The sequence below is a fragment of the Thamnophis sirtalis genome, unplaced genomic scaffold (assembly GCF_051295495.1).
Source record: "Thamnophis sirtalis isolate CommonGarterSnake01/CBP01778 unplaced genomic scaffold, rThaSir2_p1.2 scaffold_3, whole genome shotgun sequence".
NCBI lineage: Eukaryota > Metazoa > Chordata > Lepidosauria > Squamata > Natricidae > Thamnophis > Thamnophis sirtalis.
Window position 1 is genome coordinate 74890332 of NW_028261383.1, and position 16263 is coordinate 74906594.

Here is a 16263-nt window from a genome sequence, read left to right on the forward strand (position 1 = left end):
CTGCAGATTTAAGAGGTCGGTATGACATTTGCTCTACATTTTCAAACTGTTTCCTAATGGTTTTGGTTTTCTGAGAGCACAATTTGTATAGTGACTTTACAATTACATGGAAACATATCAGAATACATGTGAATGAGAAGTGGTTGTTTTTTTTAATGGTACCAGAATATAGTGCTTTAGGATTGCTTTAGACAGTCACTAATATTTTCTTCTCTAAGTAAATTCTCATAGATTTCTTAACCACAATGATGAAATATGCAATGTCACATCACAATCCAAGTCTTGCTCCTTCATACAGTAAATGCCATGCCAGTCTGTAAAGAATGGAATTTCCAATACGTTTGTCTCTTGCTAGATGAAAAGGCAGAGTTTCTCAATCTTGGCAATTGGGCAATTGTGGAACATGTTGACTGGGGAATTCTGGGAATTAAAGTCCATATAGCTTCAAATTTCCAAGGTTGAGAAACTCTATGCTAAGCCTTCTAAAAGATGGAATGGCCAGGGCAGGCAATCTGTACAGTATATCACAGGATGGAGAAAACACATAACAGGATACTCTCCCCTCTCATTAAAAAATATTTGAACACAATTCCATCAGTCTGGCGCTTGAGATTTAGCATAAAGGAAATTATTTCCTAATGAATCATTTACCAGGTCTCCATAAATGCAATAAACGTCACATGTAGTAAGCAATTTACATCAACTGCGTAATGACACCATCATGCAAATTATGTAAAACGATGCAAGTGACATCATTTATGGAATGACATCTTTGTGCAACATTTGGAAATGATGGACACCTCTGCTTTGCACCTGAGCTGCTCAATTGAGGTCTTAATTGTCTTAGCAAACCTGTTCCATTTACAGAACCTATAACAGAATAACAAATTTAGAAGGGACCTTGGAGGTCTTCTAGTCTAACTCCCTGCTCCAGCAGGAGACCTCATATCATTTCAGACAAATGGTTGTCCAACCTCTGACAAATGGTTTTCCAATTTCTATCTGTATAATACCAGAGTTTTAATGAACTTCTCAAAGCTTGGGAAAATGAATGGCAGTTTGAAAAATATTATAAGACCAGAACATTTGCACATTCTTCCTCTATCAGGGAAGCAATTAGCAAGTTTCTCACCATTTTAAGAGCAGTCAGAAAAAGGATCAAAGAATCCTTGCCATAATGAACTTCCTGATATATGGATTACTGAAGTAAACATATCCAGTTTCCAAAGATTATATAACCCAATCCACCACCACCCCCGCCGCCTTTAAAAAAATCTGGTTAATAAGACTGAGAAGCGGGTCTTCCTGGTTGTGAGTGTCTGCCATGGAATTGACAATCATTCTGATAGGCAAAGAACTTTTTATCCTTATATTCTATTTTAACAAATGAAAATCTGCATAGCCAATGTCTATCGTGCCCTGCACAGTATAGGAGCTGGGCATCTGATTTTATCACAGAATCTTAATACAGTTCCATGGGCTAACAATGCTGGATAAGGTTGGATAAGTGGGCAGGGACAGTCCATTACATCAGGAGTGTTTTGTTGACTGGGGATTCCAAATTGCTCCCATAACAAGCCGGAGAAATGCAGGATGCCTTCTGGTGGTATAATAATGCCACTGGAGTGAGGAGGGTGATTTTTATAGCTTTTAAAAATGAGGATGGTTCCAGAGTAGAAAAGGTTTATTTTCAGCAGTTTGTGTGATTTTTTTGAAGGTGGGGGAGATAATGGGTGGAAGGTGGGAGAGATTATGGGTGGAAAGGAGAGAACTTTGCCTTCCAGAAATATTCAATTGCCATTCTTGTTTTTATTGCTGCAAGACATTGGTTATTTTGCTAATACAGAATGTGATGCCCATCTCTGGATTATATAAACATAAGCTGTATTTTATTATATATCCCACTAAGGCCAATGTGCTATCTTTGGTTCTCCATCAGAAAGACCTAATGAGAGATCCATTATTCATGTAAGGATATTCATATTCAGAATAAAAAATCAAGGGGCTATACTGCTAGGCCCTCTAAGAGTGTTGCACTTTCTTTGGAGATACACAATCAAGATTCTTGCTTCTCTAGCTCAGAAATCATTATTCAATGTGCAGTTGTTTGAGGCTGGAACTGGTGATATTGGAAAAGGAATCAAAGGATCTGTTGCCCATTTCTACATATACATATCTTTCACCAGCAATACTTGAAAGGAATGGTTGTCTAATTCACCTGTACAGGAGTGGTGGGAGGCAATTTTTTTTTACTACCGGTTCTTTGGGCATGGCTTTGTGGATGTGGGCTTGTGGGCCTGGCATAGTTTTATGGCCATGGCTCTGTGGGCGTGGCAGGGGAAGGAGGCTACAAAATCCCTATTTCCTCCCAATCATCTGGGACTTGGGAGGCAGAGAATAGATGGGGGCAGAGAATAGAGGGGGGGATCGAGGGAGGGAAAGGAGGGGGAAGGAAAGGGGGAAAGGAGAAAAGAAAGGAGGGAAGGCAGGGAAGAAGGAAGTAAGGGGGGGGGAGGGAAGAAAAGGGTATGGAAAAGAAAGAAATGAGGGAAGAGAAGAGGGAGGGAAGGAATAAGATACCTAACCTTTGATGTTTATATGATTTGATAGTATGGGAATATCTAGAAATGTAGTTGTATTGTTTTTTACAAGTTATGGATGTTGTATTTTCGTTTTACCAATAAAATCTTATTAATTTTTTTTTTTAAAAAAATAAAATTTCCTGTACCGGTTCTCCAGAACTGGTCAGAACCTGCTGAATACCACCTCTGCTGTTCAGGTAATCATTGATATACAACCACAATTGAGCCCAAAATTTCTGTTGCTAAGCAAGACAGTTATTAAGTGAGTTTTGCTCCAATTTACGACCTTTCTTGCCGCAGTTATTAAGTAAATCACTGAAGTTGTTAAATTAGTAACACTGTTGTTAAGTGGACCTGGCTTCCCCATTGACTTTGCTTGTCAGAAGGTCACAAAAGGTGATCACATGACCTCGGGACACTGCAACTGTCATGAATACATGCCAGTTGCCAAGTGGTCAACTTTTGATCATGTGATGGTAGGGATGTTGCATAAGTGTGTGAAAAAAGGGCATAAGTCATTTTTTTCAATGCTATTGTAACTTCAAACGGTCACTAAACAAATGATTGTAACTCAAGGACTAACTGTGTTCTATTTTTTTCTTCATTCTCATGACTTTTCCACATACACAAACCACAAGGAATCAAGTGGTTTAACATTGGAGATGGATGAAGCACCTAAAATTCAACCATATGTATATGCTTACAATCTTTTTAGGCTGTTGCCTTCTGGCAGAAGATACAGATCAATTAAAACTAGGACCACACATCTTCTGAATAGCTTTTATCCCAGAGCTATAGTTGTACTCAACAATGAACTAAAGGGCCATCATCAGTGAGCTATTGGACAGCACTACTTGGTCTGTTGTGTGGATGCTTGGGTGGTTTAGGGGTGGTGAATTTTTAAGGTGGGTGGGGATGTGTTTGGGGATTGTTATGTGTGTTGGGCCTGATCTCTGGGTGTTATGTGAATTTCGTTGTGTGTGTAAACTGGGTATATGCGTACAATGACAATAAAGTAAAGTAAATGTTGTTAGTATAGGTATACAATGGTTTCTTCAAAACCAGCAAGAATGTTATTAAATATATTTCAGTAATTTTACATACTTTTAAATCCTGGCCACATGAATCAAAGCAGATGGGAATCTCTTACTTTATGACCCGCAGAGCTGTAAATGAGGGTAAATGAGAGTAGCAATTGAGGTGGAGGTAGATTATGAAGTTCCAAAGAATCTGACAGATGGATTCACAAGAAGCACAGCCTGCATGAAAAAGAAAACTAGAGTGAACAGAAAGGCCAAATCCATTATACTATGAAAAACTATAAAAGACTCCTGTCAAGAAGGCATGATTTTACGGCCATCAACATCTTTGCAGCCAATTGTATTTTCTGGCAGGTTCCTTGCACCATCTGACTTCATTTGGCTTGGTTCTTAATTTAAAAATAATTAAATGGGAAGTTGGCATACTGTATGGCAAAGCAATAGGCTTCAGCATCCAGACTTATATATAAGAACACAAGAATACTTCTAGGACCCTTACTGTTCCCCATAAACAATCTTCCCTAATACAAATGAAATACGCGCTTCTCTGATGCTCTGAGGGTCTTCTGAGCAGGTAATTCCTCATTCAAATTTGACCCAGCTCCTGATCTGTAAGGAGCATAATCACATCAATCATCCCACTCATGTGCACCCATGTACCCATACTTGTCAGAAACTCAAGTTTTCATAGCGAAACCCATTGCTGCCATTAATCTAGGCCAAGACAAATACAAATAATTTATGCCAGAGGCAGATGCAAAAAGAAAAACAAAACACCCAATGAATTAGCCTAGGGCCAGTAGCCTAATTCCCTTCAGCTATTAGATCTAATTTTCTCTGTCACATGCAATCTCCATTTTTACCCAGTCTGTTGCCACACAGACTTCCCCATTCCTCTTTAGACAGAAGGTTCAGGAAATCTCACAGCCTTTGGATTATAACATGGAAGGGGAGGGGAGGGGGCTGCCAATAACAAAGCTTCTGGCTGAGCTTCAGCCTATTTTCTTTTATTTTCTCCTGGATTGATGCGTATACTACTATACATCAAGCAATTTAGCAGGGAAGATTACTTTTTTGGATGCATAAGGAAGGCAGCTGACACTAAAATCCAATTTTAGAAGATTTTATTAAATCAAAAGGAGAGGGAGGAATCTGAGGGGAAAAAATGCAATACAGGATAAGCAAATATAAGGCCACAGAGCAGTTTTAGTATTGTTTATGCTGAATAATTTAAAAACTCATAGTTTAATGCTACAGGGTCTTCACACACAAAACATCACACATTACATTCCACCTTTGCTTTCCATTGTCAGAGATTTAGTGACTGACATTTGGAAAATGTTCTGCTACTCAGAGTTAGGGAAAGGGATTGCTATACTAATATTGACACATAATCATACACACCCCGGGATGCAAATAGAATTATTAACCATCACAAGAAAGGAAGACAAAAGGAAACATTGAGAGTAACATTAATATTTTACTTTGGCCATTGACGCATTTAAGATGTAAAGTCCTGTCCTATAGATTTGGGGGGGGAGGGACTGGAAGAAATGGGCTCTGCCAGCTTTTGATAATACAGAGTATTTTGGCACGTCGAGGCATACCTATTTTGCCTAAGGCTCTTTTCTGCAATGTATAGTTTTATTTGTCATTTATCCACACTTTTTGTCATAGTGTTTATCATTCTGTTTAAATTTAATGGTTTTTAGCAAATATTTCTGGTGCAAAAAAGAAACATCCAGAGCTTCAAATTTTCTTTCCTAAACTGTATCTTTTTTATGACAGTTTGTTTCTATTGCCTGTTCCCTATTGGATACAACTTCAAAGTCACATTTTTTTAATTTGGAAAGTAGTGATTCTTCTGGGGAAAAGTGATGCAATTAAGCCATCAAATATGCAAACAGAATTTAGGGTAAATGACTAAGACTAGGAATAGCTACTTTTTCCTGGAAATAAACAAATGCACCCCCCTCACACACACACGCACGCACACACACACACACACACACACACATCCTGTGTCCTCCCCCCACCCCACTGCCCCCCACTACAATGTTGCTAAAATATGAGCCAGCTGGGATGGTGTGTAGAACCTTGCAATGGATAGTTGTTACCACCAAAATGAGAAATATGATGCAGGTGTACTGCACAGGGAATATCCCCAAATGTTGAAAAATGGTCCTTCCCAAATGGAGAGAACACATTTAGATGTTGTAAGAGGAAAGAGCAATAAGATTGCTGGCTACAAACTACTGTAATCTTAATAATCCTGCCTAATCTTTGGATGCATATATTCAAACAGTTGTTCATCTTGAAAGTGTTTTGTGAAAGAGGTCATTAATCTTTCCTGCCAGGATTTCATAATTCAGCTGCTGCATTCCTTCTATATCAATGGATACCTTTGACCATTAAGGAAACCAACATCTTAACTGATCTTCAGAAAGAGGGCCTTTGAAAAGCGTAAGTGTATAAAACTTTCTGCTATAAAACTGCATGCAGTTAAAAATACGTCCACCTAACACCTAAATGCCTTTTCTCTACAAATGCAAAACACCAAAGTGAAAAATTCATACTAAGGATCACATGAGCACACCCACTTAGGCAACTCATTTCAAGTTGCTCCTCCGCAAAGAGATTCAAAACGTAGTTCCGAGGAATGCTCTACTATGTATATGCTGAGGTTTCAGTGCTAGACTTTAAAGCACACTCAATCACTTGCTTTTGACTACCTGTCTACTTCAGTTTTAGTAGGGCGACAGTGATAGCAATTATGGTAGAAGAAGAGTGTAACGAATTATGAATCCTGTAGTTACAGCTTGTTTGGCTCTGGTGCAGCAATGAAAGCCAATCTGCACATTATTAGACATGTAAAAGAGAATTTTGATCCAGGTTCCCTGGATTCTTCCAAAGAAATACATCAAACATATTCTGCCATAAAGTCCAAAAAAAGATCAACTCCTCATAGATGGCTATTCTGGGGAGAAAATATTGACCCAGTAACTTAACTGGAGTTAAACAAAATGGGGAGGAGAGAGAGAACCCTCCAAAATCACATTTAAATGGTAATGTTGAAAACGAACTAGGAAAAAAGAGGGAAAGATGGAAAGATGGTGCAAGAAACTCCAGATCATATTTATTATTTTGTTACCTAGCCATTAGATATCAATACTGAAACTATAAGATATTTTGCCAGTGGTTTGTTCCCAAGCCTGTTTCAAATTATCCCAAAGGTGGTTTTTCAGGAGGCAACTGGACTTTCTTGTTTTTTTTCTTTTGAAGACGTTTCGCTTCTCATCCAAGAAGCTTCTTCAGTTCTGACAGGGTAGTCTTTAATAATCCTTCCATTCCCCACTATCCTGTCAGAGCTGAAGAAGCTTCTTAGATGAGAAGTGAAATGTTTTCAAAAGAAAAACAAACAAGAAAATCCAGTTGCTTCTGAAAAAGCACCTTTGGGACAACCATGACCTGGATGACCGAGAATCTCTACAGATTTAAATTAATTTCTGAACATTTCGTTACCAGACTAGGTAACACTATCAGCAGGATTTTCTTATCCTATTCTTCTTTAGCTACATGTGCAGCAACCAAATATCAGAAGCGATGAAGTGAGCTGTTTGTTACAAAGCTTGTGCTTTTAAATGCAGTCGGAAAAGTCTGAAAAAGTGTTACTAGATTGACACAACTTACGTTGTGCCAGTTTAGTAACACATAAGCATGAGCTGCGCAAGTCTAGAGCTACCAGTACAACAACTACAATACCGACACGTTTCTGCAACATGTGCCAGGACATTCCATACCCAAATTGACCTGACCAGTCATCTTCAGACACACCAAACTTAATTTTAAAGTGATTGATGATACTGAGGTCTTCACTGATGGATGAACAACTACACTCTTTCTGATTTGAGGCTCTAAGAGAGCTAAGGGATCATTTGTTGATGATATATGGTCCATTTAAAAGCCCCGGGATATAAGCAGAAATGTTACACAGGACATCTTTAGAAATCAAATCGAAGTCCTGTCTTTTCAATGCTCAGGGAACCATATCTATACAACATAAATTACAGCTTTCTTATTTTCTATCACAGCCTGTTCAAAATAAATCTGAGAAAACAATTAATGAAGAGATTACAGACCAGGCACAGCTTTTGATAGCAAGCAGGTGGCACAGGGAACAAGATGGACATACCTGAGCTATTTTTAAAATGAATACCTATTTATAATACATACATAAATCTAAGGAAATATAACACAGGTATACATTTTAACACCGTGCTTTTAAGTACACAAAGTTCATACATATTTGTATTACTTAGCAGGAAAATGCAAGTAGACTAGGTTTACTTTAAGATAGAAAAATGTGGATTAGACAGCATCACCACCAGATCAGAGGTGGGTTTCTCCCGGTTTGGCCCGGATCGGAAGGCTCTGGTGCACCCGCCCAGACGCATGTGCAGAAGTGTTGTGCGTGCGAGCGAGTGCACGCACACACGCAAGCAAAATGGCAGTAAGAAAAATGGAACCCCTCCACTGCACCAGATGGATTATTAACTGGTTGACCAACCACACTCAACATGTAGTTCTTAATGGAATGGCATCTACAAGGAAAGAAGTATGTAGTGGGGAACCCAAAGGGTCTGTCTTAGACTAAGTTCTTTTCATTATCTTCATTAATTATTTAGATGAGGAAATAGAAGGGGAACTCATCAGATTTTCAGACAATACCAAGTTGGTGTCAAATAGTCCAAACGCCAGAGGACAGACTCAAGATGCAAAAGGATCTTGACAGACCTGAACACTGGACCCTAACTAACAAAATGAAATTCAATGGTGAAAAAATTAAAGTTCCACACTTGGACAAGACACACCAAAGGCACAGGTATAGAATAGGTGATACCTGGCTCAATAGCAGTAACTGTGAGTAGGGTCTTGGCGACCTAGAGGGCAATTACTTAAATAAAGGCCAACAGTGTGCTGCAGCCACCAAAAAAGTTAATTCAGTCTTAGGCTGCATTAATAGAGGGATAGAATCAAGAGCACATGGACTCTTAGTACCATTTTATAATGCTTTGCTAAGACCACACCTAGAATATTACATCCAGTTTGGGTCACCACGATGGAAAAAAGATATTGAGGCTCTAGAAAGAGTGCAGAGAAGAGCAACAAAGATGATCAGGGGACTGGAGACTAAAACATATGAAGAACGGTTGCAGAAACTGGATATGTCTAGTTTAGTGAAAAGAAGGATTAGGGAAGACATGATAGCAGTCTTCCAATATCTCAGGGGTTGCCACAAAGAAGAGGGAGTCAAACTGTTCTCCAAAGCACCCAAGGGTGGGACAAGAAGCAATGGGTGGAAACTAATCAAGGAGAGAACCAATTTAGAATTAAGGAGAAATTTCCTGACAATGAGAACAATTAATCAGTGGAAGTTGTGAATTTTCCATCACTGGAGGTTTTTAAAAATAGATTGGACAACAGATTTGTCTGAAACAACATGAGATCTACTGTTTGAGCAGGAAAGTAGAAGGCCTCCAATGTTTCTTCCTAATCTGTTATTCTGCCTAACCTTCTCATGCAGTTACTTGATCTTCACAGTGGCTCTTTTCCATTTTGCATTTTCAAACCCTGGATGACAAACACTGATTTAGCGACATCCATGCATGAAATAACTGCTTCTGATCCTGGACAAGAGTTGCAAATAGCCAAATCAAACACTGGTGTTAAATCAAACTAAGGTGTAATAAAGCATGACCGTATGGACTGCGTTTTGTAGATGTATGTGTTAATAAAAAAAAGCCCATGTCACTTCTCTGTAATGAAATATATTGTTTTGAAATATATTTCAGGGAAAAATGGTAAGGGTTTAAAGGTTTCTGATTTATGTTTTAAAAAGTAACTCCATTCAATTATATTTGTAGTCTGCTAAGGAATATTTTACAAAATCCAAAAATCAGGCTCAGAACCAAATTTGTAATAGTCATTTACTGCACCTTACAGAAGCTCAATCCTTTTGGGGCTGGAATTTATGTCTTCTATCTTGCTGTTAAGTCTATACTGTCTCTATAAATAATGGGATATACACACTGTATAAACACTCTCACTAAACCAAAGTTATGGAAGGATAGCTGCTGCCTGTCCCTTGGGAATCTGTGCACAATCTTTGGAGACGGTAATAGGATTTATTCTTTATTCTCTGACAGCCAGTCATTTGGGAGTAATTGGATTTATATTGTAACCCTTAAGGAAGGTTTCTGCAATCTTTTTAGAGAATATAATAGAATTGAAGCAGCATCTCCTGATTTCAGACAAAATTAACAACTGCAGATCAGCCAAATTGATCCATAGTCTGCAAGTGAACAATATGGCATACATTTAAATGCTAAAAAATTAGAGTCTGGTATTAACTACCCCTTCTTGTTGGCATCATCATTCTTTGCTCTGCAGAGAAGGTGACAGCACCTTTAAATCTTCTCTTGGTCAATCCAGTTTTCCTTACAGTTTTGTCATTGATTCAGATTGATTTAAAATCAATTTTTCTAAAGAACTAAAGCATAATTATATGTGATGTTTACTAGGACTGTAGGAATGCTTAGCATTGATTCTTTTTGAAATGGATGAAAGCCTCCATTAGCTTGCTTTCCAGTTCTTTTTCAAAAATACCAATACTAGTAATTACCTATTTTCAAAAATAATCATAGAAATAGAACTCTTTAAAGGTAATAAAATCAATTTGGAGCATTCGCCACACCCTCCCCCCAAATGATAGCATCCTAGCTACATTAAATTTACAGCTATTTCACTTACTAATTTTAGTAAATGTTCTGTTTTATATTGCAGTGAAAGAGAACTCTTTGGAACAAATATGATAGTCAGGATAGCAAGAAAAGTGACATGTTACTAAAACAAATCTAGGCTGAGATAGGCAAATCTAAAATAATTCTCAGAGTAAGTTTGATTGCATTCATATTATTCATATTATAGCAATATACAGAATTAAAACTATCAGATGAAGACATTTTGAATTTTTTGTGTGGACGCAACCATTTCTATTGTCCAGTCGGGAAAAATTATCTTTTCTACAATAGAGCAGGGCATCTGCATTGTTGTTAAGTCGATTTTTGCAGCATGTAAATTAAAAGCATGCAGTGATTATGAATACAGAAGCAAATGTCTTTTTTTGAGCTGAAACTCCATGCTAGAAACCAGGAGCCAAAATTTGTCTGCTGTTCCCAACAGTCTTTTCAGCACTTTTTCCAAAGTTGACACCAATGTAGCTACACCTGCATGTTACTTGGTACATTTACAGTATAAATCCAATCCTTTTACAACTATTGTGATCTCTGAAACAGCTATTTTTCTGATCCTGAAAATCTGTGTGTCCTTTAAGTAATCCTGAGAAGTAGCCATTTAAACTGCATCCTGTACAAATTGAATTGAATCAAGTGAGGGAAATTCAGTCTATTAAAATCAACTGCGATTATTATGATCAAGTGAATTTAGAAGGCTCACTTTCCAAAAGGCTTTGGATCAATGAAATCAGCTGCAGCTGGCTTTGTATCAGGTTTTTGAATGTGCATGACGGTAGCCTTCTTTGATATTTTTAAAGTTGATATAAAAGGGAAGTACAAAGTTCAAAACTAAAAAAAATAATTAAAAAACTCTAAAGGGCATTTTCCTCCCCAAATTATTTTTTTATATAATTTATTTATAAGATTCTGTAATTTCTTTTGTGTCTCTTAATATATTTGCATGAGAAATAAAGGTTTATATGTGAATCACGGTCAATATCTAACATACCAAGTTAAGAACCTTAAGTAAAAATAACTCTTATTCTCAAACCCACCCTCTTTTCATCTCATAGGACATGGATTTTCAGGCTTTAAATTCTTCGATACTCAGTACGTACTCTATAGCCAACCAAAACTGTCTTTAACTTTGTGCAAAGTTTTTCTATTTTAATTCTCCTAGTCAGGTCCATCTGGGGAGTTCTTGTGCCAAGTTAAAGCCGAGCATCTTAAATCATTCTTACTGTTGCTGTGGGTATTTTTTTCCTGCTTGGATTTTATTTTTAATAACTTGTAATAGCAGAAGACTAGCCCTTGGGAATAACAGGATTACCATCAAATATCTTCCTCTATTTGCTGGCCTTTTAGAGGCTTGATTTATGTTAAAACCTGGAAAAGCTGGTGGATTAATTGAGGACTGAAGGAAGGATGTGAATAAATGGCTCAGGATTTCAAGGACTAGAGACCTAAAAATAAAAACTTTTGTGATTCAAGATACCTCCCAAATATCAACCAACCTAAAATGTGTTCAGTGTTATGGGGAATGGCTACTGAAATCTAATAAATAATTAATAGGGTTTATCCCTTTCAGCTACATAAGAAACTACAACTATGCAAATGCTGTACAATAATTTTATTCTATTGCTTTGTGCAGCTGGATATCAACCAGAAGAAGCCCAATATCAAAGATTTCCTACTGTTTCTGTTGGAATTCATTGTTGGAATGTATTTCTGTACAACTACTACAGTAGACTTCAGCCAGTAGATGGCAGTATTTACAACTTTGGATCTATGGTATATACTCTATGTTTGTTTGTTTGTTTGTTTATTTGTTTATTTGTTTGTTTGTTTGTTTATTTATTTATTTATTTATTTATTTATTTGTTTGTTTGTTTGTTTGTTTGTCTTGTATGCCGCCCACTCCCGAAGGACTCCGGGCGGCTCACAATAGACAAGGGAAAGGGGATAAATAGACAAAGACAAAGACAAAGACAACACTTTAAAAACACAACATTCACAATTTCTGTGGGGCTGGATGTTTCACAAGCCCCCTGGCCTGCTGGAGCAGCCAGGACTTGGTGGCTTTCCGGAAGGCCGGGAGGGTAGTAAGGGTCCAGATCTCCACGGGGAGGTCATTCCAGAGGGCTGGAGCTGCAACAGAGAAGGCTCTCCCCCGGGGACTCCCCAGCAGACATTGGCTGGCAGATGGAATCTGGAGGAGACCTAACCTGTGAGATCTGATCGGTCTGAGGGAGGTAATCGGCAGGAGGCGGTCTCTCAGGTACCCAGGTCCGATGCCATGTAGGGCTTTATAGGTTACGACCAGCACCTTGAAGCGGATCCGGAGACTAATGGGTAGCCAGTGCAGCTCGCGGAGGATAGGTGTGACGTGGGTGTACCTAGGTGCACCCACAATCGCTTGTGCGGCTGCATTCTGGACTAACTGAAGTCTTAGAACACTCTTCAAGGGCAGCCCCATGTAGAGCGCGTTACAATAATCCAGTCTTGAGGTCTTTTGTTCTTTTGTTCTAAGTAGTTTTCTGTTACAGTTAAATAGTTGTGCAGTAAAGCACATGGTGACTGTACTCTTTGTTTGCTCTATGGTGCTTTATATAAACAGAGTTTCTAACAATTTTTTCTCTAATTGTAATAATCAACAGGACTTTAGGCTAAGAAAGAGGGGTCATAGCATATCCTTTCAATAAGCTTCAATTAATTCCAAATTATGAGCAATGTTCTGTATATATAGCTATGGTAGTACATTCTTTAGAACATTGGGAGATTTTTCAAAGCTGCTTGGTACATCTTTTAAGCATGGAGAGCAGCTTGCAAAATCCTTCATCTACAGTCATAGCCTTTAAAAAACTCTAATGTCATTCACTGTTGTTCTGCCTTCTTTAGTGCATATGGTTAATATTAATATATGGATTGGTGTCACAATCAACTGCCTTATTAAGATACATTCAGAAGCTCCTTCGATATCATGGGTGAAGGCAGTCACAAGCAGCCTGCTTTAAACCACATCTAGTACTATACACTACAGGAGGAAAAAATGATTATTCTGTTGATTTTGCAGAATACTTATGAGTAAAGCATAAGTAAAGCTACTTCAGTTTATTCAGCTTCTTTGGATGCCATGTATGAAGCTATAGTTTCCAACTATGGTAAATTAGCAGAATGTGGCATTATCTATGGCTCATGAATTTTACCACAGATTTAAGTAGATTAAATGCGTGAATCTAATTTTGTCTGACTTGTATATTTTCTTTCAGTTTCAGCTAGTTCCTCGTGGACATTACCAAACTTTCTTGAATGTTAGAACTAAAATGATGACTGAATAATTTTTTATTGAGTTTCATAAAATATATTCTCTGTAATCTATTTTCTTCCCACATATTTTCATAGTATTCATCCACTTTCAATAGTTCAAACATTTTTCTTATTATTCAGATACACACTTCACAGAATTATATCTGTATCTCTAGTAATGCCTCTCAAACTTTATGAATTTCTATTTCCGTTTCTTAAATTCGCTATCTATTCTGTACTCCCCGGTTGCAGCTAATCCTTTCCCTCTTAGTTCTTCAATATCTCTTCTGCATTCATACAGAATATAGCAATAACTAATTGACTAGGGAAAAAGGACGTTTTTGACATTTGGAAATTCCTCACCTTTTACATATTTAAAGACATATAATCAACAAAACATCAGAAATTACCCTCTCACTTCCCCTGCTCATGTTTAATTGCTAATTTAAGAAAGACCAAATTAAGATCTGTGGAAGATTCTTCATGGAATGATGAAAAATAAAGGGAGAAGTTTGAGCTACGAGTACATACTTTTATTCTTCATCTCAGAAGTTTTAGGCAACTGATGGAGACATATATTCTAACTCGTGGTAGCATCCAGCTATCGCTGCAATATTTCTGACAATTTCTGTTCCTACTTTAGGAGATAGACTCATATGCAGCACTTTACTATTGATTGACTGTTACTTGGGTGGTCTCAGCAAATGGAATGTTGATTTGGTCAATTTTTATCGGTAAATAAACCACAGAATGATTAACGCACACTAATTAACAGGAAAATCATTTCAAAGCTTACAGTTTTTTTTTCACCAGTAGTTAGACAAGGCAATTTCTCTTATCGAACTGTTTTGTATCTATAGAACAGATGGTTGTGTATATTAAAAAAAAAAACAATTTCACAATATGGTGAAGTTTCACATATAGTATGCCTCTGTTAATTAGGGTGGATGGAAATATTCTGATTTTTTTCTGCACTCCCCCCAAATCTGTTTTGGAGGATTAGGACATGGGCAAACAAAATACCATGGGAGACGCTGCAAGAATCTGCAGTGAAGAGTTGGCAAAATCTGTTTCTTTCCCTTTTCATAATTGAGAGTTTGCTGGAATCTTTCCAGTATTTGCACAAGGGCCATTCTGGATCAAAATCTTTATCTGGAAATATCTATATTCAGTTCAAAAAATGGCAACAGGGAAATGCACACCCAGGTTTTTTTTGGGGGGGGGGAGATGGGATTGGTTATCAGAACAAACCACAATCTCGTTGAAGTTGATTAGCATTTTTATGCCAAAGGTCTATGGAGATTCTCAATCATCCAGGTCATGGTTGTTCCAAAGATGCTTTTTCAAGAGGCAACTGGACTTTCTCATTGTTTTTTTTCTTTGAAGATGTTTTGCTTCTCAGCCAAGAAGCTTCTTCAGTTCTGATGCCTATTTGGAGTTTGAATGTGGAGAGCTGAAGAAGCTTTTTAGATGAGAAGCAAAATGTCTTCAAAGGAAAAAACCAGAAAGTCTAGTAGCTGCATTTGGAATATTTTTATGCCACTTTAACAACAGCAATATCACTTTGCTTTACAGCACTCTCTGAGTAGTTTACAATGTCACCTTACTACCCCCAACAATCTGGATCCTAATTTTACCAGTCTTGGAAGTATGGAAGGCTGAGTCAACCTTGAGCCACATCAGAATCAAACTCCAGGCTGTGAGCAGAGCTGCATTCTAACCACTGTACCACCAGGCTCCAATGAGGAAAAAAGTGGGAAGTTTATTTTGCTTTAAATACACCCACCCCAAGCAAAGTGCTGAAAAAGGATAGACTCTGCTCCTCTACCTAATGGCATAATATAATGACCTCCAGCCTCTGATTAATGAAATGCACACCAAGATAGTTTTGTGATTATTTTTTTTGTATGCAAACTGCAAATGTTTTCTGTGGTGGTTCAAAAACATTGTATCTAGTTCCGTTTTCTTTCTCTGAAATGTGGTCAATAATGGCATATTAAAGTTAGACTATGCACACATGGAGCACACATGGTGTATGTATGTGTGTCAAAACAGGTTACTTGGGGATTGCCCTGCTATAACATTTATGCACAAATGTGGGGAAGGGAGTGGAGAGGTGGGAAATGCACTGCTGCAATTCACATCTTGCCTATTTTGAGTTGCCTGCACATAATAACCTATCCACAAGAAAGAAGTGAGCCTTTTGGGGCAGAAAACATGCATACACATTATGTAATCTGCACTTTTCTCCGACACGATCCTCTTTGCTGTCCATGCTCAGAAACCAAGGAATTTCACCCTTCACCTGTAGTCAAACAGTTTTTCAGCATTCCGTTCTTCACAAAACAGTTTCTCAGCTTTCGTGAACCAAAGTTTGGGTGAAGAAATGAAGGGCAGAAATTGCGTGGGTTACACAAAGGGAGTAGGGAATATGAGGAAGACACATCCTATAACTAAGCCAAAGTAGTTGCTTTAGATAGAAGCTATTTCTCCATCATTTGCCCACTGCTTTAGGTAAACAACTAATGATTTAAGTGCAGC

At 37.8% G+C, this 16263-nt stretch overlaps 1 long non-coding RNA gene across 1 annotated transcript in view; it reads right to left on the reverse strand.

Annotated features, from left to right (window-relative positions):
* The window catches only part of LOC106542512 (uncharacterized), a 94655-nt gene that overhangs the window by 21698 nt on the left and 56694 nt on the right, over positions 1-16263 (reverse strand). Inside the window, exon 2 of the long non-coding RNA XR_015695912.1 lies at positions 3733-3841. This is a non-coding gene — a long non-coding RNA (uncharacterized LOC106542512). The remainder of the gene's footprint in view (positions 1-3732; positions 3842-16263) is intronic.